The sequence below is a fragment of the Corvus moneduloides genome, chromosome 3 (assembly GCF_009650955.1).
Source record: "Corvus moneduloides isolate bCorMon1 chromosome 3, bCorMon1.pri, whole genome shotgun sequence".
Classification (NCBI taxonomy): domain Eukaryota; kingdom Metazoa; phylum Chordata; class Aves; order Passeriformes; family Corvidae; genus Corvus; species Corvus moneduloides.
In genome coordinates, this window is record NC_045478.1 from 97,788,927 (window position 1) to 97,816,213 (window position 27,287).

The 27,287-nt window shown below is 41.6% G+C and overlaps 1 long non-coding RNA gene across 2 annotated transcripts in view; it reads right to left on the minus strand.

Moving 5' to 3' along the window:
• Positions 1-14,282, minus strand: part of LOC116441227 — a 69,701-nt gene extending 55,419 nt beyond the window's left edge. The window contains exons 1-2 of one of the 2 annotated variants that reach the window (XR_004238974.1): positions 13,771-14,232; positions 2,646-2,682 (exon numbers count right to left, since the gene is read on the minus strand). This is a non-coding gene — a long non-coding RNA (uncharacterized LOC116441227). Of the gene's footprint in view, positions 1-2,645; positions 2,683-13,770 lie in introns of both variants that reach the window. The other variant, XR_004238975.1, reaches the window with a different exon arrangement.
• Positions 14,283-27,287: the final 13,005 nt, after the last annotated feature.

The following is a 27,287-nucleotide window of genomic DNA, read 5'->3' on the forward strand; positions in this document are numbered from 1 at the left end:
GATTTACACATTTCATCCAGACAATTGACTTAAATTTCAAGCATGAGGCCAGAATTGATCATTTATCAAGTTAATCTTCATGATATATTTAGTGTCTAACCATAATACCTTCAATTGCTTTCACAGTCAGCAGAGACTGGGCAGGGGGAGAGCACCTGTTAAGAATCAAGAACTGAAAAAGAGCTGTGCAGTAGATTGGAGTTATAAATACTGGCCTCGATCCTGCAAACTCTTGGCATCCATGGAGAACCAGTGTGAATGAAGCTACAACTGGCTGCCTTAGTGGTCTGATAATTGTCTATCTATATTAAGCAGGGACCATCTTCTTAATTCATTGTGAGACAGGGAAAAAGATTAAATGCTCAGCCATGGTCCACTGTTTCTAGCCTCATGAAATGAAGCAGAAAAAGAAGGTAACTTGATTACAGCAGTGACTTAAATTGTTTTGGTATCCAGCAGCTTCCTTTCACCACTAGTGTCTTGATGCTTAGTCATCACTGAGAAACTTTGGGTTTGCTTCTCACTCATTGTATTGCTCCTGCCAAAAGCAAGTATTAAAATATATTCATATAGTCATTGATTATTCATTAATCATTGATTAATCCCTCCACTCTCATTTACAAGATAGCTTTTTTAAATCATGAGCTCTTTCAGCCTATTAATGGTCAGAATCTTATTTTCTTTCCTGAAGGAATGAAAGCATAGTCTTGCAAGTAATATTTGAAACCCACAGCACCAGCTAAAACTGTGAAACCTCTGACTAAAACTGAAAATTTAGTAAGTAAACATCTTTAAAATGAAATCAGTCATTTCCCAAAGTTCTGCGTCTTAAAATTCAAAACTGAACATTTTAAATTATTTTTATCTTTGCTGAACTGAAGTACAAATACCAGAGAAAATACTCCAAACTCTATATGGGGCTTACAATTTAAATCCTGCTGACTTTTGGTAAAACCTACGCTCCTGAATCTCCTGGATAGATTTTCAACAAAGCTTTGTCTTTTTTTGTAAATGACCACTGCCAATTTTTAACATTTGCTTTGTTTTTCAGGCTATCCTTCCTATATGTGACATCTAATTTTATTTTAATTGTTCTCCTAGATCAGTTTAACTGAAAACAAAGAGAGTAAACTGTTCATTCTTAAAACCAAAGGGTCCTGTGTGTGCCATGGTAAGTCTAGAAGAGTGTGTGTAGGCCAGTTTCTTGGTTGTCTGTAATCATCACACGTCAGTAAGTGCTGACTTACAACAATACTACATGCTGGGGGGGGGGGAAAATGACCCCTTAGATCTCTAATTAAATCACCCTCTTCCCTCCCTCTAGCTCTACCCTTTCATTTGATGACCACTTCCAGAACCAGTGGGAGGGGGGAGGCAGCTACTGGGGATCGAGCAGAGGAATGGAGGAGGCTTCGTGGGTTGTTTCCCAACCCACACGTCGTAAAAAGTGGCTTTTCATTCTGATTTTGTACAACACCTCGACACCACAGAACCCTGGATAAAGACAGGGTTTTCAGCACTCCTGTAATTCAATTAACAGACTTGGGGGCCACTGAAGTTATTCCTTGGTGTCACTGGGAGACAAGCTGGGGGGCTGCAGCTCTACAGTCAGATTCAGAGGAAAACAATTACTTCCAGTCCTGACTTAAATATTGGCATTGATATAGTGACCAATTGTAAGGGAGTGTTTTCACTGCCCAGATGAATGAGAAGCTCACATTCAAAATCATTGCTGCATGGAGTGTCTAAACTGAACTTTTACATGACATTTTGCCTTCAGTTCAGTAAGCCCATGCACAGATCACTAACATGTGAAAGTCAGACACTGAAGAGAGACTAAACCTGTAAATTTGCATTTGTACATTTCTTAACTCTCTGGGGTGAGATCTGGATTACCTCTGATATGCAAAAAAAAAAAATTAAAAAAAGAATAATGATGTCAGGGTGAAAATTCCCACATGGGTAGCAGTGAAACAGTGTTGTTTTGTCCATTTATACTCAAGAATGGATTTCACTTCAAAATGGGGGGAAAGATACAGGATCTGCATTAATTACAAGCAATTTGAAAAACAGCAAGAAGTACAAGCCAGGCTACGCAAGGTAGATGAAAGCTACTTTGGTCTGACTTTTGCTTTCTTTTCTGAACTGCTGCTTCCCTAAGTGGCAAGCAGCGGAGGTCAGAGGCCAAACGAAAAGGATAAGCGTCAATGGGAGGCCCCTGTGGTGTGACACAAGTGCATAGTGGTATATTGTCCACAGCCCATGAAGAACTTGTCAACAGCTCCATGAGAATCCCTCAAAGGAGCGTCTACAGTTTCATTGCATCCTGCTCCCTGGAGGCAGTGGCAGATACCCAGGGAAGCAGCAGCTATAAAAGCAGGATGGCTCTCTAGGAGTTCTGCTGTCTTCGAGTATTTGTTTTTATATACTGGCAAAAAACATTATCAGTAGAAAAGGCTTCCAAATTACTGGGAAGTTCTACTCAAGCAAGAATAGCTAGATCAAAATTTAATTATGCCTTACAAAGTTAGATGTCAAAAATACAAATAGTATTTGCTAAATTGGCTCATATTTGAGCCCCCGCAAAACCTTCTTGTGACATCCCAATGCCCAGACTCGCACTCTCATGTGAATCATGAACTCACCTAAGCAGCACATCAGGCTTTGATGAACCCAGGTTTCCTGCAAGGGAAATAACCAAGACATAGTGTCCTTTTCATGAAAAATTAAATATCAAGTTATCCTCTGAGATGCAACCTCCTGCAAGAGGCAAGCTCTAATTCCTTCTCCCCACTGCAGTTATCAAGGACAGCATGAAAAGCATCTACCAATACATGATAATGGTCAGATTTTTCAATCCTGGTATACAGCTAATGGAGTTGAGCAGAAGAGAACTTTTCTCATAGTTAAGGAGAAATTCTGCCTTTCTAGAATAATCAGTTTAAAAGTATGCAACAGCACACACATTGCCTTTGTTCTGGTTTTATATAGCTCCTGGAACAACTGAGTAAGAGCCCAGGAAAGGGCTTTTAGGCCTAACATCATACAAGTAATAAATCATTGTCCTGATTCTATTTTGAACAGAAACCAAAAAATAAGCTTGAACTGAATTCCGTCTGTAACAATACAGACAATAAAGAGGTTCACCAGGAAAAGAAATCAGAAGAAACTAAACAGCATCTGTTTGGTGGATAAGGCCCAAAAGCATTGAGGATAGACATGTTTATTCATAAAGAAACAACAGGACTAATCAGAGAGTGAAAGTGTAGGGGAGTAAAAAGTGAAATAAAGTAACATTTTGTCCTCTTGGCAGTGGATTTTAAAGAAACTGCATCTTGTGTTTCTGTAGAATGGGTAAGAAATGGGTTTGGGGCTGCAAAGCTCATTTTAATGAATCTCTTCTGTCTCTAAACGATTCAAGCACTCTGTATTTTCTACCTTACTCTCCAACTCTCCCTTAATCATAATTTTAAACACAATAAAATATGCAAGAAATGAAGACGGATCCCAGTATCCCAGTCACGTAACTTTAATGCAGTGAAGGAATTTTTGCCATCTGAGAGGCTGAGTCAGATTTCTGTATTACTTTTAACCATTTGTAGCTGCCTACAGGCATTTCTGTCAAGTTTTCTGACTTTCAGCTGCATTACTGCAGATCAGCTGTGTTGAAATAAATGGGGTTATGGCAGCATAAACCGAAACACAGAGATTAAGCAGACCCTGGCACTGTAAACATGATGCCATTTGTGAGATGAAATGTCACATGTTTACATCCACTGCTCCCCAAACCAGAAGAGCTCAGTCTGTCTCACTGAGCAAAGCAAAATCGAGAGCAGCAAGTTTTTGGAAAATTGACTGGCAAGTAACTAAACCATAAGTCATAAATATTAGAAGATGAGTCAAGCTTCTCTGAATGAAATACTGCCCAAATCATAATAAAATAAATACTTTATGATTGTTAATAACAACAGTAATGTACAGTTGTTTTAACTTCTGAGGGGTCTTGAAAATGCTGGCAAATATCAGCCAGCCAAGCCTGACAGCATCCCACACCTTCAAGAGACATTCAGAGACACTAGAAGCAGCATTTTCAACTGTGAGTTGAAACCAAGAGAATCCAACTTGAATTAAGTCTTGCTGTTCTCAATACTGGCACCTGCATCTCCTGTTGATCCTAGCAGGAACTGGGACTTCTTCAAATCTATGAAAATTTGGGTTTCAGACCCAGGCCAAAAGCTGCCATTGGAGCACAGTCCCTCTGTTCCAAGCAAGGTATTTGCATGCTTATGCCAGAGCTGAGTAGACAACGTCCAAGAGGAGTCCCAGTCCCTGGACTGAGGGGTCAGAACTTTTGTCTTTGGAGCCTACTACAATTTAGTTTACATCTTAGCATTACAAGCACTCAAATAAACCTTGGCACTTGAACCCACATAGCTACAATTCAATCCCACTCTTAACACTAAGCTTCCCTAAAAGCAGCCTGCCCAGAGAGCAGCTGCCTGCTGAGAGCTGCTTGCTCAGGGAAGAGGAGCGACGAGGCGAGCGGGCTCACTGGGAAGCACAGGCCTGCACTGAGCCATGCTGCTGCTGCCACAGGGGAGCAGCTTCATTTGGGCACACGTGAAGTGTATTGTGCTCTCTGCACAAAGCCATGCTTTGATCAGCTGCCTTTAGAAACCTGGAGGAAGCTCCTTTTAAATACAGTATTTGAACCTTTGGCGATATCTGAAAGTTTCCTAGTAGGATAGAAATGCTTAGGAAATCACAACTATACTCACCCTCAGAGGCCTCACTTACTGGTTTTGTCTTGTGAGTTCATTCCCCAGTTATATCAACAGGAGATGGATGTGGAAGCTGAAGACCTTAAGGGATCACTCTACTTCTCCTCTCTTAAGGCTCAAAGCCCTAAACAGAAGGGCATCCAAATTAACTAGACACAGCTTTCAAATCCACTTTCAAAACTGACTGGTCCTGTTCCCTCCACCCCCTTTAAAGTCAAAATTTGCTTCAGCTTGTGAAAGCAGAATCAGGCTGTTTGTCCATCCCCACAATGATAGGATCAGCCCTAAACATGAGTAGTCTGCTCTGGCTGCCACAACACACCAGCACATGATCATTTCTTACAGGCTGTGGTTCTGAACAGAGCTGAATTCACTCCCTGGGATATTCAGTGCTAATGCAAGGAAGGAGAAGGAAATTGGAATTTCTTCTGCAAATCCCACGAAGTATTCCATAGGGTTTTCAGAAATGATAGAAAAAGTCGCTCACAGACCTCATCAACTGTTAAGGGAACACAACACAGAAACAATAAACCCTTCAGAGTTCTTTGTGGAAAATGGATTAGAACAGTCTTTTGAACAAAAGCATAATAATCTGGCCTGTGAACATGGGATGTTGGCTGACTTGAGGGAAAACCAAGCAACTTAAAGGTGCTGCTAAACTTCTGCTCCTCTGTCCCGCTGAGACTATCCCGCAAAAAGCCAGTCCTGCATTATGACAGGCAACTTGACTTCATTGGATGATGGGCACTGTAAGGAGATGCAGAATGGAGAGAAATTAAGCAGAAAGAAAACAAAATTTATTTGAGTTTTATTCACAAACCCACCAATCCCTGGAAAATCATAGTGTAGAATAAGCACTGACCTCTAAAAATGAAAACCATGTTGAAAGGACTAAATGTCACTGTAGAATTAACAGATAAACAGAATCTTTCCCTCCAATGGCACCAGTACTATGTGACTTTTAATAAATTATGTGAAAACAGATTTACAGGCTCATGCCCCAAACTTATGCCTCCTTTGATAAGAAAACATGCAAACATAATGATCTAGAGAAGCAAATTAAATTCCCAGGACTGGATCATATTCAGAATAAAAACAAAGAGGTTCTTCAAAAGCTAATCTCTCAGAAGTCTCAGCACAACATGATACTCTCTCAAGGTGCAGATTTCTCTACCTTGCTGCTTAAGTATGCTTTACTATGCAGAGCATAACAATAAGGAGCTTTTTTCAAATTCAGTTAAAAGCTAACAAATTATCTTAAATGACAAAAGAAGAGAAACAAGACCCTAAACCATGAAATTAGAAGTTGTAGGAATCAAATTCTCAGACAAATACAGAGATGTCACTCTACTAATTGGCTATTAGATTAATTGACTTTACTAAAATCTAGCATAGTGTTTTCTTTATCAGCTATGTCAGGCATTTCTGAATAAATATATTCAGATATCCAAAGCAACACCTGCAATGAAAGGAGGTGAACTTTATCATTACACTGACCTGTAAACAAAGCCAAATGCCAAGGGTGTTCCAGGGTGCATCACCCTAATGAAACTGGAGCTGGCTTCAGTTGCCTTCCCACTAATTTCTCAAAATCCAAAACATGAACCCAGAGGATTTAAAGACCCCCCTCCCCAAAGCCTTTCCACTCACACCCTTTCCCATAGAACTTGCCTGCAGAAAGGACCAGCACCAAAACATGGGAAGCACACCCCATTGTCTGGGCCTGTTACAGCTGCCACCATGGAAGTGCTGCACAAGGAACCCCAGTGGCAACAAACTTGCAGACTGGGTTAAGTCAGACTGGGACTTTAGCTGGTAGTGAAGACAGAGCTGTAGATGTCTTATGTTCTAATAAACCAAAGAAGCTTCAAGTTCATATCCCTCTGGGGAGGGTTAACTTCCATGGCACAGCAAGAGGGTGTGAGAGCTGCTCTGGAGCAGAGGAGATCTCTAGGATTACATGGAGCTGAGCTCCCTTCCTGAGCGCTGTCAGAAAAAAAAAAATATTAAATACCTGGCTCCCAGGCTAGCTTCTTCCTACAAACTTCTCTGCAGAGCAATCCCAATTTCTGAATCAGCAAGGAAGACCTACATAGGCATATCTTGCATTCTAGAGGCATCATGTCAAGCGCATGACTGATGTTAGTCCAGCTGGTCACTTCAGATCAGTTACAAAAGCACCAACAGAATTTACTTTAACAAGTAAGAGTTTCTACAGATTGGAAATATATATCTTTAACACATCCACATTCTCTTCTGCTGAACCTGTGGAAAGCTTAAGGATATGTAAAATACCTGCGGGCTGATATCCCAATAACCCACGCAGCTCCTGGTTTTTCCACATTCAGATTGATCTTCAGGCTGTAATCACTAATTTTCGAGTGTTCATGTTACCAAAACCTGGGGAATTGGTTAAAAGCATGAATCTAGAAACTGTTAAATTCTTTACTGTGTTCTGTTATTTGTATAGATATGGGGCTACAGAGTGGGGCACTTAGGTTTATTTTATTATTTTTAATGAAAGATCATATTCTCCCATCAAGTCTCTTACATGTACGTGTACCAAAACTTTCTCTGTCCTGGAACACACTGAGGACTGTTCTTCAACTCACCCGCAGAAGTTAAAACTGGAGTTTGGCATTTTTATATTTAACTAGTATGTTCATTGGTAATAGTCCTGCATTGTTCTGAGGAATTTCTCAAATAATCAAACATGACTGCAAAAAAGACTAATATTGGTTTTATTGCTTTAAAATTGAACGTGCATACGCATGATGCAAAAACTATATTAAGTAATCCAGTTTAATCTGGATAATTATTTTAAATGCATACTCAAAACCCCCAAATGTGTCAGCCTACAAGTCCACTTCCTATGTTTTTCTATCTGCAAGATCTGCAAGTAATTTAGTCTTGTTTTCACAGAGCGCAAAGACATTCCATTTGTTTACACTAGAGACAAATTTTACTCAATTGACGCAATTCCATTGATTAAATAATGGCTTTCTTCCTCATTTTCGACAATTTCGGCCTTATATCATGACATAAAAGAGGTAAGTGATTGTCATCTCTGCTCATATTGTGTGACGGGCAGATTATCAGGTACGAGCCTCACTGCCCAGTGACAGGACCTTTTCAAGGACTGAATGCTCATACCCTGTTCTGAAAACTAGGCAGATGATTAAATAAGTCAACAAAGGGTCAACTGCAGGCCAACTGCAGGTGATTTAACTGGAGGGACCTCTAGTAGGTCAAGTGAAATAAAGCAGATATAATTTGTCCAAGTTCTGCATTAAAAATACTGTTGAAGACCAGCTTCTGTGTATCTGCCACCTTTGTGATAACCCTTCTTTAACAAGATTATTGGACATTCAGGTCCTCTTTACAGACAAAAGTCTGCTGATATTCCATATCAGCATGGAGCTTTGCCTCAGAATCAGATGCAGAATTAGCTGTTGCCTTTGAAAGATAAGGAAAATAAAATCCTTAGCAGTCCTAGTGAATAGAATAGCACTGTTGAAATACTTTCACAAGTAGAGAGGCCTTTGTCCAAATGTGTGTGCACAGTGTTAATCCCAAAAGCGTTCCTATACCTGTCCACGGGCTCTTCAAAACTTCAGCATATAACACAGCCAGTTTTAGAGCCTTAAGCTTGTGGGACGAATTAACCAGCACACACAAGCCCAGGATGGCTCCGTTCCTTGGGCCAGCACAGGACGTCCCGAGGAGTGGGAGGCGTCACAAGCCTTGGCACGGGAGTGGCGCCGAGAAGGACTCAAGCACGGGGATGATGCCCACTTGTACTTCATCTCTTTTTAGCTAGCTACCAGAAAAGGCTTTTTAAATCTTATTTCAGTGAAGTACCAGTGACATCTAGTGGGCAGCTCTTCTACAGTCGCGCATCTAGTGGAGCAAACCCGGTTAATTTTCCCATTTCTTTGACGGAGGCTGCAGAGCAAGGCTCAGACAGAGAATGGTAGATTTAAAAGGAAACTAAATTTTTTCTAGTCCGTTTCCCTGCTCTAATGCAGAGCCAACTACAGCATAAGATAGTGATAAATCAAGGAGTAATGGCTTTAAACTGAGGGTAGGTTTAGATTAGATATTAGGAAGAAGCTCATCACTGTGAGGGTAGCAAGATACTGAAACAGGTTGCCCATCCCTGGACATGTTCAAGGATGGGGCTTTGAGCAACCTGGTCTAGTGAAAGCTGTCCCTGCCCATGGCTGGGGGTTGAAACTAGACTAGCTTTAAGGCCCCTTTCAACCCAGGCCATTCTGTGATTCTCTAATACTTGGTTTGTTTTTAACAAAAGCTCACACAAACAGACCTTAAAACCTTTCTGTGATGTAGCCACAGCCACACTGACCACACTGCCTCCTGAGCACTCCAGCAACAAGTTGGGCAGTGAATCACTTCCCACAATATGACACTCTTTCTTCCCCTGCTTGTCCTACTCAGGACAGACATGGAGAACAGAGAGTGCTTATAACTTAGCTAGTTACCTGGATGAGCAATTGCAATTGCAGGATATATAAATGGTGCAGGCAGGTTAGTTACCTGCCTAGCCACTCACCTCTGCAACACACACATCCTCACTTTCTCACAAATGCATCACGGTTTGTCCAAAACTGGGGGAAATTTCACAGTTGCAACAAACAAACAAACAAACAAGGGCGTAACTAATAACCCAACCAAATAGCAGTACTTCATTCCAAAAGGAAAAGCATGACTCCTCATTTTCATCAAGAGTTTCAAAAACAGTCTGCTCAAATTGCTCTGCTCACACTGAAGATTTTAGGTCCACAAGCTAGGGTTTAGCACACATGCAACAGTAGCAGGGATTTTAGAAGGGACAAAACCAGGCAGCTGTAGTTCCAAGTAGAACTTACCTGCATTTGCCTGTATATAATGTATCAGCAGCTAATCCTTTCCTAAATAACACTGCCTGAATGATATTTCATTTCTTAAAACATGGTACAGACTTGTGAAGTTTCAACAGTAATTCCAAACACTAAAACCAGCTAAAAGCTATAAAAACAACAGTAATTTATTTTCTGAATAAGATTCTACATAAGCACTTTATAGACACTCCTGAAACTTGCTTGAATAACACAAGGATTTTTTCTTCCTAAGCCCGTATCCAGACCTTGGCGGTTTCAGCTGCTGTGTGTGCTTCACACCACACAGCAACATCTGCTAGCAGTTAATTTGGAAAATGGGAGACTGTCACCACAAAATGTAGACCTTTTAAAATAAACACAAGAAAAATATTACCAAGCAAAAATAAAACTGCATAATAAATATAAGTGGGTGGTAGCTGCACACTGGTAGAGAGGATTTTATAATAGATCAAACAAATCACCAGACTGAAACTGCCCGCCAAAGTGTCAGTTTCAAGAGACTGATGTTGTCAGACTGAGATCTAGACCTCTCTCTCATCTTCCCTTGCCATTTCTGCCCCTGGAAATAAGAAAGTCCTAATTTTCTATTTACTTTCAAGGTGTGGTAATATTAAAAATATAAATTTCCAAACCTAAATTTCCAAAGTACTCTGTCAGCAAGAAAAGCTTGGTCTTTCTTCTTTATGAGCTCTAACTTACAGAGGAGTGAAGGAGTGCACTCCCTCCCAACATCAGATGAAATATGGCTTAAAAACAAAGTCAGAACTCAGTTACTAGACCCTGGTGGAAGTGTTGTTCTCAAATGGACAAAACTGTTTGTATTAAATAATGGGGGTTGGGAAGAAAAGCAAAGTTTTTCCTTATGTCTTTATATTCTTCTGCATGAACAAAATCAAAATAATTCTGCAATCTTCAAAAAGAAAAAATAAACATGAATATTTATTTTTGAAATGTAGGAGGAAAAAATTCAGTGGTCCAGGTGGTATCAACTGGCAGAGGTCATTTTGTGAGCTTTGCCAAGTGGGGCTTAATAGATGTTGTCAGGATCACATTGAAAGAAATATCCTTCTCTCCTATGCCACTAAACCTCAGTCAGGAGTCACAAGCCCTCTCCTGTTTCCATTTAACTGGCAAAAGGAAATTTTCAGCTACAGCCATTGATGAAATCTCCTGTACTGGCTTTTCTCCCACTTTGGTGCTCTTAGGGAGTCTCCCCCAAGTTTTCAGAAAGACTGTAGCATCTTTAGTCATGCAGCATGTTGTCTCACACGAGTCAGGCTTGTGCTTGGCTCCAGCAGTTCAGACCTGTTGACTGATCACAGGGGAGTCTTACACACCAATGCTTAGGGAGAAGGGCTTTGTGCAAAGCTTCCCAGGAATCACACTAAAGAGAATAGTTGTTAAAAATAAAGTTGGAGCATTAAGGCTCTCAACTGGAGTGCTCAGAGTGGTTTGGTACACAAAATGATTTGGATTTGGCCAGTAGGTTTGATAAAGTTCCAGCTGAAGATAGTAGGGAAACAAAAAATGCTTGTACTATCATCAATGGGGCAGAATAGAATCCCTGTTGAACATCAACACTGCTGGGGGGGATTTAAACAAACAAGCAAACAAAACCCACAGAGATCAACTACCTATTTACCATTCACAGATATTTACACCTCTGTTGCTTTTTTCCCCTCATTCTGCCTTTTTTTCTGGGAAGACTGAAAGGTGAAAAGTGAGTGCAGAGAGAGCCACTTTCATGGCTCCCACACATGAATGCTGCTCTCAGCAGTTGAAGTTTACTCTTGCAAAGGGCAATGCTTTCAGGCGGATCCAGGCAGCTCAGGCAGTGCCAGCTCCCCACAGATGGCACCAGCTCTGGGAGTCTCACCTGGAAGTGAGAGTCTGATCTGGATTTGTCTACAGTGCTAATCTCTCACAAAACCAGCTGAAATTATTGGAGGCTCTTGACATCCCTGCTGCAGTCTAAAATCCCCTCTACCACTGGTTTGGGCCATTTCCACCCCTCACACGGGCAGAGCAAAAACTAATGCATTGATATAAAAGCCTCAGGTAACTTCACGATCAGCACCATAGAAAGTCCACAAAAAGAGCTTTATAAATAAAGGATGCTTTGGAAACATATATGACCCAAAAGAGCAGGCAAAAAACATGAAATAATGAAGCGAGATTCTGAGTAACTGTTCATTCATGAAGTGCTGTCCATCCTGTTCCCTGTGCAAGGCTGAGCAGTCCCTAAGGTGCAAGCAACGTACAGGTGGAGAGGGCCTCTTCTGCAGTGGAAAAAGGCATTTTGGACAGGGGTGAGCCCTGCACAGTGATTTGTCTGGCCCCTCAGGTCTGCCAGGAGCTACAGGAAATGGTATTCCCTGCAGCAAAAAGCTGGCTTTTGTAGGCAACTGAATGTGCTGCAACTGATAGTACTCAGGTCAGATGTCAGAGGAGTTCTGGTGCCAGAAGGGTGATATATGGCTGGCATGAAGGGGATGGGGCGTCACCATCACCTTCCATCTGAAGATATCAAAGACACAGTCAGACATGAACAGATAACATCCACTGACACTTGGGGAAACAGGAATGCCAGTGGTTCCAAATATTTCTATCCCCAAGGTAGTCCCAATGAGTTAACCCCTGTGGAACTTATAAGTATGCAAGGATATATGGTTATCAAGATAGAGAGAAACAGGAAGAAAAGATTTCAACCAGCAGTTTCAGGTGTGCCAAGTCACTCAGTTCGCTGTTTGATCTGAAGAGCTGTACTAGCCTAGGATTCCTCTTCCTTCAGAACGGATACATCCAGCAGACAAAGCTACATTTGCTATGGGGAGTGAAGCTGTTACTGCCACCCCCCTGCCCTGAGGCTGTCTCTATACCCCAGACAGCCTTTGGCTAACCAAGCCTGGTTAACCACGTCAGGCCTACGCTGTTTCCCCCACTCTTCTGTTGCCATGAGTGCAGCTAAGTAGCCCTCTATCCTTTTGCTCTCAGTGGGGTGAGGTCAGCACACGGCACCCCTCGGACACCCCAGCACTGGAAATGTTTCCATGCAGGAATCACTCTCTGTTGTCAAACCAAACCGGACTAGAGCTTGCGTGTTGGAGAGTCTTGTGTCTGTTTCACAGTGGTGATGGTGAAACTAGATCTGTTCACATGGGAAATATGCTGTGTGTTGGCTGCGACTTCATCCATAATCCATAGGAATCGCAGGTTGGGAATAGCACATCATCTGACACTTTTACTGGAGGTTCTCACTACCCTTTTATTACTGCAATATAAAGAGAGAGTCTGGCATTTAACTTTAATGATCTAATTATAATTGTCTGAGGGGCTCAGCTCTTTCTCACTGAGCATGAATGTCTCACATCCGTACTGACGACTAGGAATCTTCCCAGTATGGTACAAGAAAATCCCTGGTGCCTTATCTGCCTTACAGGCTTTTACAGCTCAGATCTCCATATCCTTGCGTTGCATTGTTTCTCCAGAAACTGCACTACACATTTCAGAGCTGTAAGTTATGTTCCCCATTTTGGTTCTTCAGAGCAGCCAGTTCTCTCAAGAAGCGTTTAAAGGGCTCCACTGACACAGCCTGGTTTGAAACTGGCAGGCGACAATGAAGACACACACAAATCAGAGCAGCTTTTGCTCACACGCTTGGTTTGCTGTTCGGATTCCAGAGCTGGTTTTTACGTCTGTCACAGGGTGTCTGTCATCACTTCTCCTCAGAAGCCCGGCAGGGTATCCCAAGCAACAGCAGCTTTGCAATAGGGAAGAAGGTTCCTTTCTTCCCAAGGTTTTTTAGTGGCAAAATCTCAAACAACAGAGTGAAACAGTGTTGTGTCAGAGCCCAAACTGGAGAAATTTAAAAAAAAACCAAACCAAGCAAAAAAAAAACCTTTTCTGCCCACCCATCTTTCCAGTGAGCCCAAACTCTCCCTGACTTATGGCAAGCACCCTGGAAAATACAAGATTTTTCCAAATTAGAAGACCATATGTCCCAACCACAGTTCCTTTCCAGGGAAAATCATAGAAAGTCCTCCCACATTCATAGTCTACTCCAGTGGGAACCAGAAATTCTTGCTTACCCTTTCTCCTGGGATCCTATGGGAAGAATGAACAGGGAGTGGTTTCAAGGAGGACTTTGTGGTACTAAACTCCAGACATGACCAGCATCACTAATTTTTAAGCAGATGCCTTGGAATCAGTTACACTATGCTACCTTCCCTCTGCAAAAAGAAAGGAAAACACAAGTTCTTCTTGGTTTCAGACTCCCCTCTCAGCTCAGGACATGCACCACCACACTTCTGGTGACCTGTCCATCTGATGCTCTCATCCCAGCTGCTGGCCCCTGTGTTACAGCCATCCCAGCATTGCAAGAACCAGAGGGCCACAGGCACCCATATTCTCAACACACAGCTGTGGGCACAGGACCAGTTGCACATCAGCTGAGCGTGCATGTCTACCATGTTTCTTCAGTCCCTTTTCATCCATCAGATCCTGCTGGTGGGACCTGTTCCCACACAAAAATAAAAACAATAGTGCAGTCATCAAGAGGCCACCACTGAAGAGGCCACCACATGGGCCAGAGAACACAGGAGCCACAAGCAGGTGGCTCCTCAAGCCACGGTGCACAATCCAGCCAAGGACCACACCGGAATCCCTCCTCTGAGAGCCACAGCACACCTTCACCACCTCTGCTGCTACTCTGGGAGCAAGATGCAGGTAACTCCTAAATGCTGCTCTCCTCCCAGAAACGTGACCCAGATGCAAGACCCTTCCCAAAGCTTTTTCAATCAGCTGCCCATGTAGGGTCCATTTAAAGTCCCCTTTTACCGTTCCTTGATCACACCAAATATGCACTGCATTGTGCCTGGGAATTGAGTTCTGAATTCTAAAGATTTCTTTGCAGTGATTTGAGGCTGTCCCAGCAAAGCCTTTTTTTTCCAGGGAGATTGAGGAACATCATATTCATCTGTGGGCTCCTAATCCCTTCAGATGAAAGACTACTTTAAAGAGTTCTTTTCAAATTACTTTCAACTTCTTTGGTTAGATCTTACAGGAAAGAATCCACAGAAGATCTTATCTGAACCCTGACATGCAATGACCTCTTTGCTCCATTTCATCACTGGTTCCACAGTCATGTTATTAGGGATAATACTGGGAATTATAGGATTATCTCAGGCTTTCAGATACATTTTACATTGACTAATTTATTCTGTCTGTCCTTTCATGAATGCCTGATGTAATATCTGAGACAGAGGGTTCATAAGACTTAAGGTATCAAGCTTTCACCTTATCACCACTGTTTGTGGTCTTATGGAACCTCAGTCTGATCTGCAGCTGGGTGTTACCAGTTTGTGACCCCAGACATGTGATGGTACATAAAAAGTGCAATTAAAGTATCTGGCTAGCATATCCATGGATGGAAAGTTAATGAGCTGGTGCTCTGTGTACGCTGCTGTGCATGTAAGTCGTATCTGGCTGCCATGTGTGCCCAGAAGCAGTTCTTTCTCAGGGTATGCTGAAAAGCTCTGTCACCACAAGTCAGGCACACCCTTGATACTTTTCATAAGGCTCCAGAGGAAATTAACGTTGGTTCTTCCAGGTTATAGTTTTTATATGCTAAAAACCCCTCCACCAGCTGTATCATATGAAAAACAGAAACTGATCAGAACACAGACAGGTAACATAATCCACATGCAACTGATAATTCAAGTACAGGTCTGATGTTCAGCATCTGACAGAATGATAGGTGAGGCCAGAGTTGTTTCCCTCCTTAAAACATCCTGTATCAGTGGGAGAAACGAAAGCAACACCAAAATGTGCAGCCTGATCGTGACTGAAGGTGAGCTGTAAGAAGAGAATAGTTGTTATTGAAGGTGACCTTTCGGTCTGTAGTAAGTCGCTGGTAATTTCCGTGTGCTTTGTGCTAGGACATAGGTGACCAATCTGCAGAAATCAGGAGATTTTCTGTATTCCACCAAGCTCTGAATGACTTAGTCCTGAAGATGGAGTGGATATACAGTAGCAATATACGCTCTGCCCTTTTAAGTGTTGCCAGCATAGAACTGATAGGCACTCAGTTTATAAGAAGACTGGATGCTTGATAACTGCCTTGATGAGACACAGAGATAAAAAGCTCAGAGGTCACTCCCATGGTGATACATCAGTATAAAACTGGAATAATGCAGCAGTGAGTCAAACCAAGGACATACCAATCAACCAGTATGAGGGCTCATTTCCTGACACACCGCATGTGAGATATGGGAGAGCTTCAAAGCAAACCCTCCAGACAGCATTTTGGGTGAACTATCCCTTCTCCCATTTACTCATTTGCAGATCCTTTCTGTGGAATAAGGCAAGACCATTTATACATACAGAGACAGGCTGTGTTTTATGGGAACCGAGGAGGCGTGCTCATAGCAAAATACATCTTGTGCCCAAAACTCAGCACCAATTTTTTTCAGTAATAGTAGCTTGTAAATGCACCCTTTAGATCTTAACTCAAATGTTAAAAATGTTTGAGTATAGCTGCACAGAACTTGACATTGTCCACACAAAAAGTCCTCTTCAGAATCCATAATTGCTCCTGTATCCTAATTTGCTGTTTCCACTATCTCTGGATTTGGCTTATCAGAAGAATTCTTCTTTTAACCTGGTTTCATATCAAAGCAAGGTCTATCTTCATTAACACACAATTTATCACAGATAGAATGAAGATTTACATCTCTTCTGCCAGAAAAATGAAATAAGCTATCAACAGAGCTCAGCATTTCTGCAACTGCAAATTCAGTGGAGCTCACTCTCCACTGGCATGAAAAAGATCTTGGTTACAGAGAGGGTCGCACACTTTGCCAAATTTAAAAACCTTAGAAGTCTGATTTTCTCATGGGTGAGCTGCTTCACCCATACAAAACTAAAGCCTTAAACCAGGGCTCCACTATTGCAAACAATAAATTAATTGTAGTTCTTAGACACCAGCATACAAGTTCTTAGATGCAAGTTAGTTCTTAGCAACAAGCACGGTAGCACACCTGGCTTGGTACGTAGAAGGCAGGTAACAAAATTTAAATTCCTATTCCTTTGATTTTGGGCTGTTTGCTGTCACCCAGTGCATTCCAACTTGAACCTTCTTCCACAGGCATGACACAAGTAACCCAGCTTGGCCAAAAGGAGACCCAGGCAAACAGCATTTGCCTTTCACAAGCCACCAGACTGCTGTGCAGACAGGTCCCCAGTGCCAAAGCAGGAACCAGTCCCTTTTTCTTTCCCATTGCTATTCCTGTCATTGCTGAGCAAAGGAAAGGGTGCAACTAAAAATAACGTATCAGATTTATGCCTGGCCTGCTGCACGCTTTCCTAGCTTGTAAATGCATTACATGTGGCATCTAGGAATAAAGTGCTCAGCCTCAAAAAGGAAGGGGAAATACATAGGAATGAAACCTTGTGTGGGAATAGTCGGTGCTGTTCTGCCCTGCTTAGCACAGTGAAAATGCTGCTTCATCTGGGGCTATGTTTTCTCAACTTTAGCTGCACTATGACCTCAGATGACCCAGGCTGAATCTGACCACTGTACATTTGATCCAGAACACCGAACAACCAGTGTCATTTTCAGTCAGTGCTAAATCCAACCTCACCTAGATTGAAAAGCCCTTACATCCCATCTCTAATCCCTTCGGTTCCATCCAAGCAGTGAGGCCTATAGCAAACACAGCACGTGAACTTTAAGGAAAGCAGGCAAACAAATCAAGTTTCACAGAAATCTAAAAACTCAGATTTCTGGAAATCAACCCCAGTAAAACTCTCCATATTCTGCAGAATGATATTTCTCTGTATTGCTCACTTTCAGACCATTCTGTGATAGTAAACAGATTTTATCTTTCTTCAGTCTCTCTTGCTGTAAGACCAGACGAAAGCAACATAATATTCATTACCTCTTTCTGGCCTCCTAGAAAGGTACCTCTTGCATGGATCTTGCAGGAAGTTTAAAAAAATTAGTTACAATTTTAAAACATTTTGCTTCAACATGCCAAACATTCCATTTCACATTTTTTCCCGTAAAATCACAATTCTCAGCCACAGCCACTTCATCAGGATAGAAATAGCTGATTTTCCCACAGTCTCTCCAACAAGTCAGACAGCAAACCTGCACTAAGATGGTTCAATTTCATTGGAGTCAGCACCTACTGAGCAATGTGGTTTTGGTTTCTTTTAAGCATTCAAGAACTTTTCTCATAACAATGCCAGATGGCCTTGCAATCAAAACCTTTGCCTTCAGCCTGTCACCTCCAAATTCACTGCTGATAGTCTATGGGCTTGAATTTGAATATGAATACACAGAAGACGTTTCAGATTTTTTTTTTTTTTAATAAAAAGAATTACCTCTGGAATGACAGATCTTCCAACTGCATTAGCTGTTCTCTGGCTTTCACTTGCCTTTCCAAACATCATGTAAAAAAATGAGAAAGAGGGAAACGAAAGAAAGATTTCTTGACTACCATCACAAAAGAAATTGTTCCTTAATTACAAACAGGACACCCGTAAGCTGAGAAGTGAAGAGAAGGGCAATCTATATGACCTTTCCCCATCATTTTGCTTTGAAATATGGGGTAGGCAGAACCAATTGATATGAGCAGATTTAGTAAGATAAATACCAGTGGCAACTTTTTATATTTAACAACATCAGGCCTTCTCCAGGACAAAGAGTCACAATGAGAATACACAATGAGGTACTCCTCCAAAATGTACTGTGTATTTAAAAAGAAAATATTTGCTTATCAGTTGTTGCTGTATAATGTCAAGCACACAGTAGCTACATGATATTTTAACCTCACCCCCAAGCTACAAGGAAATTGAGTAGATAGTTGGTTTTCTAGTGTCTTTAAAGTAACTAAACATGAAAGGTCAGACTTAGAGAGAACAGAAGATAAGCTGCCCAACAAGGCCTGCAGAGCTGAGGAAACATGCTCATGTGCAATGGATATCCCAATGTTTGCGTAGAAACATGTCATAAAAGTAACATTTAGTGATGGTTTAAAGCACCCCACATGAATAAGTCGTGGAATTCACACAGGAAAAGAAAGGACATCAAAGACATCAGAGAGTAGAGAGGTGGCTGTTTTAACACTCTTAGACCAGTTTGAATTAACTTTATGATATACTACCATAGTTGCTTGTCTTGTGATCATGTCAATCATATTTCCCACAGAAGGCCTGCACTGAGACTCAGCCTCAGAACAGCGTCTTGTACAAATTTTTTGCCACAGTGTATTAGCACTTTGTGATGACAAAACGATGATGAAATGGGAAAAATGTGCCTGGACCTGCCTGGGATAGACCCTGCCCCCAGCTGCGCTCCAAAGTTCTCCTGAGACTTTTCCATGTGCCATCTCAGTCGGACAACATTCACAGGGACACAGGAGTGGGATTCACGGGACAGAAACATCATGTGCCTCCTTTGGCCATTGTCCTGAGCTAAAGCTTGGGCTACACTTCAAACAAACTGGTGAATGGATGTTGGAAATTTGCTGCCTTAAAGGAGGTGCAAGTGCCAATTTGAATGAACTCTGTTTCATCTGATATTCCCCCACTGTATACTTGTGACACTGTACTTTGCCCTAATTTTTATGAAATTTTATTTAACTGAAGTTTTGAGTGTTCCCCCTGACTTCCATAAGTTTGGGGTTTATTGTACACCAGTCAGTTCTCTCACACGCAGCGTACAGTGCCCGAAAATTTCAGGTTAATTAACTCACATCTGGTTTTCCACAAACAGAAACACTGTGTTCTACTGCCAACTACTATTGCTAGCTAAAGTGCTTTGTGCTCTCTCTTGTTTGGGGATGAAACCAGTGCATCTTTGATTTTTAAATCTATATTCTGCACGTCTGATACCTTGTTAGAAAGCCAAGGGTTATTAATTTCAAAAACAGAAGGTAGAGTTTAATGAATAATGAATAGCAGCTGTTGGAAGCAAATCTTTGTAGCCCTGGGACCGTCTTTCCCTATGTTACAATTACACTTTGATTGACCTCAACAATAACTAACAAGCATGCCCAGCTGGATCATAAACCAAGTATATACTATGTCCAGATATGGTGTAAAATTTCACATCAGTGAAACACTCACTGTCAGTCTAACTTCGTCCCATCATACGTCAATCAGACTTACAAATAAACTTACTAGAGCTGGGACACGGTTATTTTCCGAGGGAAAAGAAGTTCTTCACTGGCAATGAATGAACAGTTTAGAAAAATCACATTTACATCGGGATGGCTCAGTCTCTGAAGAAAAGCCTTTTGCCATGACAGACGTGTGGGGCTTGTTCACTGCGCAAATATTTTGGGGCTTTAAGAAGGAGAGGCAGATTCCAGGCTGCCTGAAAGAGCTATATCCCCATAGCTGGGAGGCTGAAAGTAGAGAAAGGTGAAGTTTGGGTTGATCAAGCAGCTGACACATTTTCTCTGTGAAGGAATGAGCTGCACTGGGACCTGGAGCTTTCAGGGGTCTGTGGGTGGGAGGCCAATGGGGTTCACTGGGGATACAGTACCTCCCACCTGTGGATAAACACATAGTGCTACACCTAAATTTGGGATCTGTCTAAACAAATGGGAATGAAAATGCAGGGACAAACTGTTTACATACACAAAACCAGAAAATTCTGGCCCGTGCTGTTTGGTGGATGGATTACTCACAGTTTTACATCCTGTCTTGTCAGATAGGAGCTTTGGTCTATAGCCAAAAAATATTAGGGATGAGCCACTGGTGAATAAAACACTCCAGCCTCTGGATTTATATATACTCTCAGCTTTCTAACACTTTATCCTCCCTCTCCTGACAGTTCCTGGTGAAATAGAGAAGCAACACATCTTTCTCTCATTAAGTCATTGGATTCTCCACTTAAAACAGTTGTATATTATTAGTATATAATACTATTTATATTATTTTTTATACTGCTAAATAAAACAAATTGTCATAATTTCTTCCTGTCCATGAACTACATTAGTACAGACCCAAAAATGTTGTTACAGGCACTTTCTCAAAGGGCACAGCACAGCCATGCCAAATTACTTAGATACCCAAATATCCCTGGTTCGGTTTCCCACTTTAATTTCCCCAGTGTGCTCTGTGAGACCCTATCATGGCACCTCATACAATCTGCACTGAGGAAGAGTCAGCTCAGCTTGCACGTTGTGTTTTCTGCACTGCAGAGCTGAAACTGCACATCCTGCCTCTCTTCATCAGAAATCAAGGTCAAGCACATCCCACCCCCTTGCAGCTTCCCCTCTTCTGCACCTCATGTAACAAGCTGAGAATAAAGCAGATCACATAACAAACACCAACACAGATTTTGCCTCTCCTTACTCTGTTGCTTGTCTTTGCTTTGCCTTCTCCAGCTGACATGGCTGCTCCAATAATGGCTCATCACTGCTCTCAGTCTTAACGAGAAGCCCTATTATCAGGGTTTCCTCATCTCATCCATCTTGACATAGAACTTCTTCTTAGATTCCTATCTGACCTCAAATGTTTTGCTCTGGGGAATAAATGCTACCATACCAGGTATGGGTTGCATATGCCCACTGATTTCGATGGAACCAGAAAGGTAATTAATTGAAAGGCAGTTGCCAATGCCTTGCTTCCAGCCACATGGTTGCAGGTATAAACTGTAGCTATGGTTTCATTTCAAAAAGCAATATACTGTTCTTTCTAGCACTAAAAGAAAGAAAGAAAAAAAAAAACAAACAAAGCAAACTACTCACCAGTAGGGAAAATTACACACCACCACCACCAGGATAAAGCAAATTCCCAGTAGCTCACCCCTTCCCCTACCAGGTCATCAGGCACGACAGGCTGAGCTTGTAGCACACACAAACTTTTGACAGACCCCAGCCCAGGAGGGTGGATGTGGGAAGTGAATTCCAAAGCCGAGGTCAGGTGTCTCTGGCTGATCCCAGATACAAGCGCTGTGCTGCAGGAAGGGAAGCAGCCTCCTGGGTCACCATTTGGGGCTTTATAGGTTCCAACTAACACCTTGAATTCTGCCCAGGAACTTATTAACAATGAGCAAGGCTGATCTCAAGTGTTCCTGGCATGGAGATCCACAGTGTGCACCAGCTCCAGTTTCCACAGGCCTCAGCACACAGCTCCACATGGAGTGCACAGTGATAACATAATCCAACGTTAAGGTGTCAAAGGCATGGAGCACTGTGACAAGCTTTCTCCACTGGACATAAAAGACCCATTTTTCTTAATAGTAGCATAAAGGGGGGAAAGACATGGATATTTTGTCAAAGACTTTTCTCAGAGTGTTTCTATGCCCTGGACACCACTAATCTTGGAGCCCTTATAAAAGATTGGTTATTGACTTGGTCTGTGCTTTGAGAATACATCCTGACCTCACCCTGATGAAATTCATGAAGTTACCTATGTGTGAAAGCAGCATGGGAGGTCACAGCAGCCCCAAAACTCCTCAGGTGTGAAGATTAGCCAGGATAACTTGGGAAATTTTAGTGGGTAAAATGTCTGTCTCTGTTCTCCAAGAGCTTGTTTCTGCCGTGCCTCACTGAAGGTTTAGTCAGTTAATTTCTCCACATTCTCAATTCAGGACTCAGCTGCACCAACCAGCTTTTTTTTTTTTTTTTTTTATCTATTTAAAATCATATATAGTTGAGCTGATTTTCTCCACATTCCTTATTTTGTTACTTGCTTTCTGACTGTAATTACACAAGCAATCCAAAGCATTTTAGGACTGGAGAAGAATCTAAATACTTCCCTTAGTTCTAACAGACTTGCTGGACCAAAAGCAGAAATAAACAAATACTTCTGAGTAGATTCCTACACATGTAATGGCAATTTGAATCTCAGTCCAGCTACAAACGTCCAGCACAAGGCTGCAGACAAAGCTCTGGCACACACAGACTGTCTCTGTCACCAATTTAATAGCAGTAACATGCAGTAGGGGTGCAGATTACTCTGGAGCAAACTAGTCAATGAAATAAAATTACTAGATAGGCAAAGCAAAGAATTATTTTAGTTTCTTTCCCAGTCTGGAAATCTGTAACAATTTCCTCTGTGGCTGAACTGGTACAGCATCTTATAGGTGCTGAATTACCAAGAATGCATCAGGGTGTTTGCAGTTAATTATCTTCCTCATAAGTGATGAGTCAACAACATAAGGCTCCTGCGCCAAGTAACAAAGCTGGCTGAAACCTAGACATCAAAAGACTACTTCAGTTAAAAAGCTTTCTAAGAGAAAGGGGTCACAGAAGCTATCTAGGGAGACAGACTGACAGAAAGAATGAGTGAAAGACTAAGGAGTTGGAAAGATTCCTCCTCCACAATATTACGAACAGCAACTATTAAGGAAAAATTCAAGCACACTCGTACCTTTAAAAAACAACAAACCAACTTGTTTCTGAAGCAAAAGAATTTTAAAGTAATCATATCTTCAAAAATATATATCTTTAAAAGCCATTCACTCTACACTTCTTGGCTAGAAGGGAACTTCAGGTCACTCTCTTCCTCTGGGAAGGAAGAAAAATGAACCAAAGCTCTGAATTGTTCCCACAGAAATGGTTGTGCTTAGAGCTAGATACACAACAAGGAGATGATCTGAATGTCAGAAAATGTGTGAGTAGGGGGTTCTGCCATGTTTTTTCCCTTGCCTGGAAAGGAATATGAGTTGGAGGCCATTTTCAAGCCCTTGTTTTCACTGAATTTTCAAATCAAAGAGAAATTCTAGACACAGAAAACTGCAAAACAAGAGTGTGCAAGGCAAACCCTTAAGGATACCAGTTATTACTATGCAATGGCTAAGAGAAAGCCATTCATTCAGGTATGTTCATTCAGAACTGGCAATTTCAAACAGTATCAATCATATTCACAAGTTCCCAGAGTCTCAACTCAGAGACTTTGGAGGAATGAGAATGGGGACAGAGAAACTCCCACAAAACAGCATCATGCAAAGATATTTTAGCAAAGGTATCATGCTTCACGTGGTATAAACATTATTCCAGGCAGCAAATCTGTAGAAAGATCATCCTTAAAAAGATGAATGCTCAGATGCTACTAAAGTGAGCTCCAGCTCTATGAAGATTATAGTTAAAGTACTGAAGAACTTAAAAAAGCCCACCACCATCCACCCTCAAAATCTCTGCACAGAGGGCTTCACTCTGAGACAAATAATTTTAATACATCATGTGAAAGCCCTAGGAATATAGAAAAGCAAAGCCTTTCTCATGCTGCTGTTCATCACTGAACAGCACAGACATTAGGAAACAAGAGGTGCCTACATACTTCACAACCAAACCTTACAAAACACACACAGAATTTACATTAAATACATCTATGAGTCTGAATGTCCTTATCTTGAGATTCATCCCACGTCTACTGTGACAGGAAAAAACTTGTTCCTGAGTTCATTTTTACTTTGGGGTTTTTTAAATAAGTAAGATCCCCCATCTCTGTCAACAAATGTTGAGACAATCTAAATATAAAACTTCTATCCTATAAATCCTAATGTGTCTTTTATGCTGTACCAATTCTACCAGAACATACTCTACCTTCATTATAGGATGAAAACATACAACTATTTGGATTGGATTTGGTAGGACTGAAAATAAACCATAAAAATACTACAGAGATTAACCAGTCACACAGCACTGGAATCTAGAAACATTGATCCCACCAGAAAAGTTTCCATTTGACAAAGAAGAATTCCCCGTATCGAACCCTGTTGAGGTGCACCTTACAGATACAGTCACAGTAAAAATGCACAGGGATGTTCATGCTGTAGTTACAGCTCCACTTCAGAAGCACCCTGATTTTAACTGGGACTGACAGAAGCCCAGAACAGGGAGGCGTAAGAAATACTTGCTATGAAGTTGACATCTTTCCTCCACTGCCAACAGCAAACATTTTTACATTAGGTCACCACTTCAGACTTAGCTGACTGTTTGAGTACCAAATCAAAACAGGTTCTTCTTTTTGCAGATGTTAGATAACCTATCTCTAAGGTATCAAAGGACAACATACAGAATTTGAGAAGGGGTTTTTCAGTATTCATGGACTTATCGAAGTATTTACTCCAGTCACTAGAAAAAACCTGCAGGAAATGCAACATCACCCTACTGAAATATCTTGGAGGTATTCTTTAAATAAAAAAAATCAAAACTCCTACCAACTCTCTCCATGGTAAAAGAAATCAGAGGTCAGATGTGAATCTAAAGAATAGCAAGTTAATAAAGTATCCTCCTCTGAGCTTCCAGGAGAAGAAAAACAGAAGGGGGTGTTAAATCTTCGAATAAATCTCCAGTAAAGACAGCCAGAAATTATGCTGCCTTTAGCCACATGAAAGAGAATGGATGGATTTCTCTTTTTAAATTACTCTTTATTGTCTGCTTCGTAAATCGTGATCACATGTGGTATTTATTATAATGAAATTTTCTTGTTGCTGTAGCCCTCTTGCTTGCATTTGGTGCTTTCTGTTTATTTTTAAAAGAAAAACATCCAGAATTCCTCCAGTTCTCGGACTGAAATTTTATGGTGGTGCACAAGCCCGAGGGTTACGGTGACAACCAAGGAGCCTGTGTAAAATATAACACACAGGTTTTTAAGTTGAGATTCAAAGCAGTAGAAAAGAATCTAGATCCCATTATCCCATCTCTCCATTTCATCTTCACACAGACAGCTTTTTATAGGTAGGATGGGAATTGAAGTCTAACGAGATTTTTCTGTGCCTGTGTAACTTCAGGACTCGCACCCCTTATTCTAAAGCCCACCAGAACCATCCCATTAGGAACAATTATTTAAAACCTTCTACAACTGACTTTACAAACTTGCCAAACAGGCAAAGCCAATTCACGGATTGACACAAATTCACCTCCCCACTGAGGCCATGAATCACCACATATATTAAACTAAAGAGATACACTGATATGACCACGGATAAACACATTCCTCGCATTTTTTTTCCAGTTGGAAATTGACCCACGTTTGGTTTGAATTAAAGATTCATTGCACTGAAACAAATAACTAAATGGAAAGATATGAGTCCCTTTGAAGAGCGTGCAAATCAAATTTAGGTGATAATTAGCAGCAGACAATTGAAACCTACTGTTTATTTGCACAGAACCTGATGCTACTGACACACGGCTTGAATTCAGGCACACTGTGAACCAAGAAACGGAGTTTTCAGGAATTAATTTAACAGTTTAATATCTGAGGTAGAAACAACCATGCTTTGAACAAAATGAGACAAGTTGACATGTGCTCAGACCCCTCACTCCAGCTACTGTCCCTTCCTGTGCAGTTACTGTGCTTCCAAGGCTTTATATGCTGTAATTCGTTTTCCTCCAGAATATTCTTCTCTTGGGAAAGCGATGCATAGGGATGCCATAATTGGGAAGAAGAATAAGCAGCTCATAGTCGAGTTATAATGAAGTATTACCTCCTATAACGTCTGCCCAACTTAGTCCCTATTTGTTTAACTTAGTTTGCCAGGGAGCATAAATACATATGTCATCAGCTGCATGTTTGGCAAACCAAGCACTTTTTCTCAGGATGTGCTTGGCCTCAGTGTAAGAAGAAGCACAGTTTTGCAGCACAAGTGAAGATGAGAAAAATGTCTCTCCAGCACAGAGCAGGCTAGAGTAGCAACTCCCATAAGATAGATTTGGCCAGAGCACTCAAGTGAAATTTTGGTGTATTTTTCACTTCACCACATGTTTTATAGATTGTCTTTTTTCCAGTCAGCCTGAGCTACCACCAAATAGAAGGAGGATGATGAAGATTTTTAAAATACTAGAAAATATAGAACCTTTGTGATAAAGGGAAATAGCAATCAGATTAATGAATTCCACAGGAAAACAACTGCAAGCCTCAAGACACAGACCTCCCTGTATCAGGAGACTGGTCCCAGTTTGAGCTACTAAAGCCTTCACTCCAAAAGGAAGAGACAGTGTTCATTTCACACTCACTTGTATCTGCTGGAGTTAGGACCTGTGACAGTAAAATTTGATTCCTAGACATTGTTATTGCCTCATTGTATAGCAGTTTTCCATGGCAACGGGGACAGAGGGATGGCCATGAGTGGGCAGAGAAGGGAACCCCTCTCCCATGCAGCTCCACCAGCCAGGGAGCAAGAGCAGCATCCTGCGCATGCTGGAGCCTGCTGGGTCATTTCAAGGAGCACCAGGGGCACCTCCTGAGAGGCTCTACTATCATTTCCAGCCCTGAGCATGGATCAGCAAGGGGCCATCCCTCACCAAAGACAGCCCCTTGGTCTGATCCTTGCTCCAGCCCAACCCTGTTGGGAAGACACAGAGCTTTCTCTGCAGCTCCTCACTGGGTTTTGCTCTGAATTGGCTGTTGCTAGAGAATTTAGGGCAGTCCCTCTCCTCATCACTCAGAGAGAAAACTCTTCACCTGAAGAGTGAAGCTTTAAGGAGACTGCTGTCCCACCCTGCAAGGTGTGACCTGCTTCCCATATAGGTATTGCCCAACCTGAGTCCTGTATCAAAAATAAAATAGCAAAGCCAACATGCTTTCAGGACTCTGGAGATAAGTTTTGCCTCTTTGGGGACAGATAACTCACATAACAGCT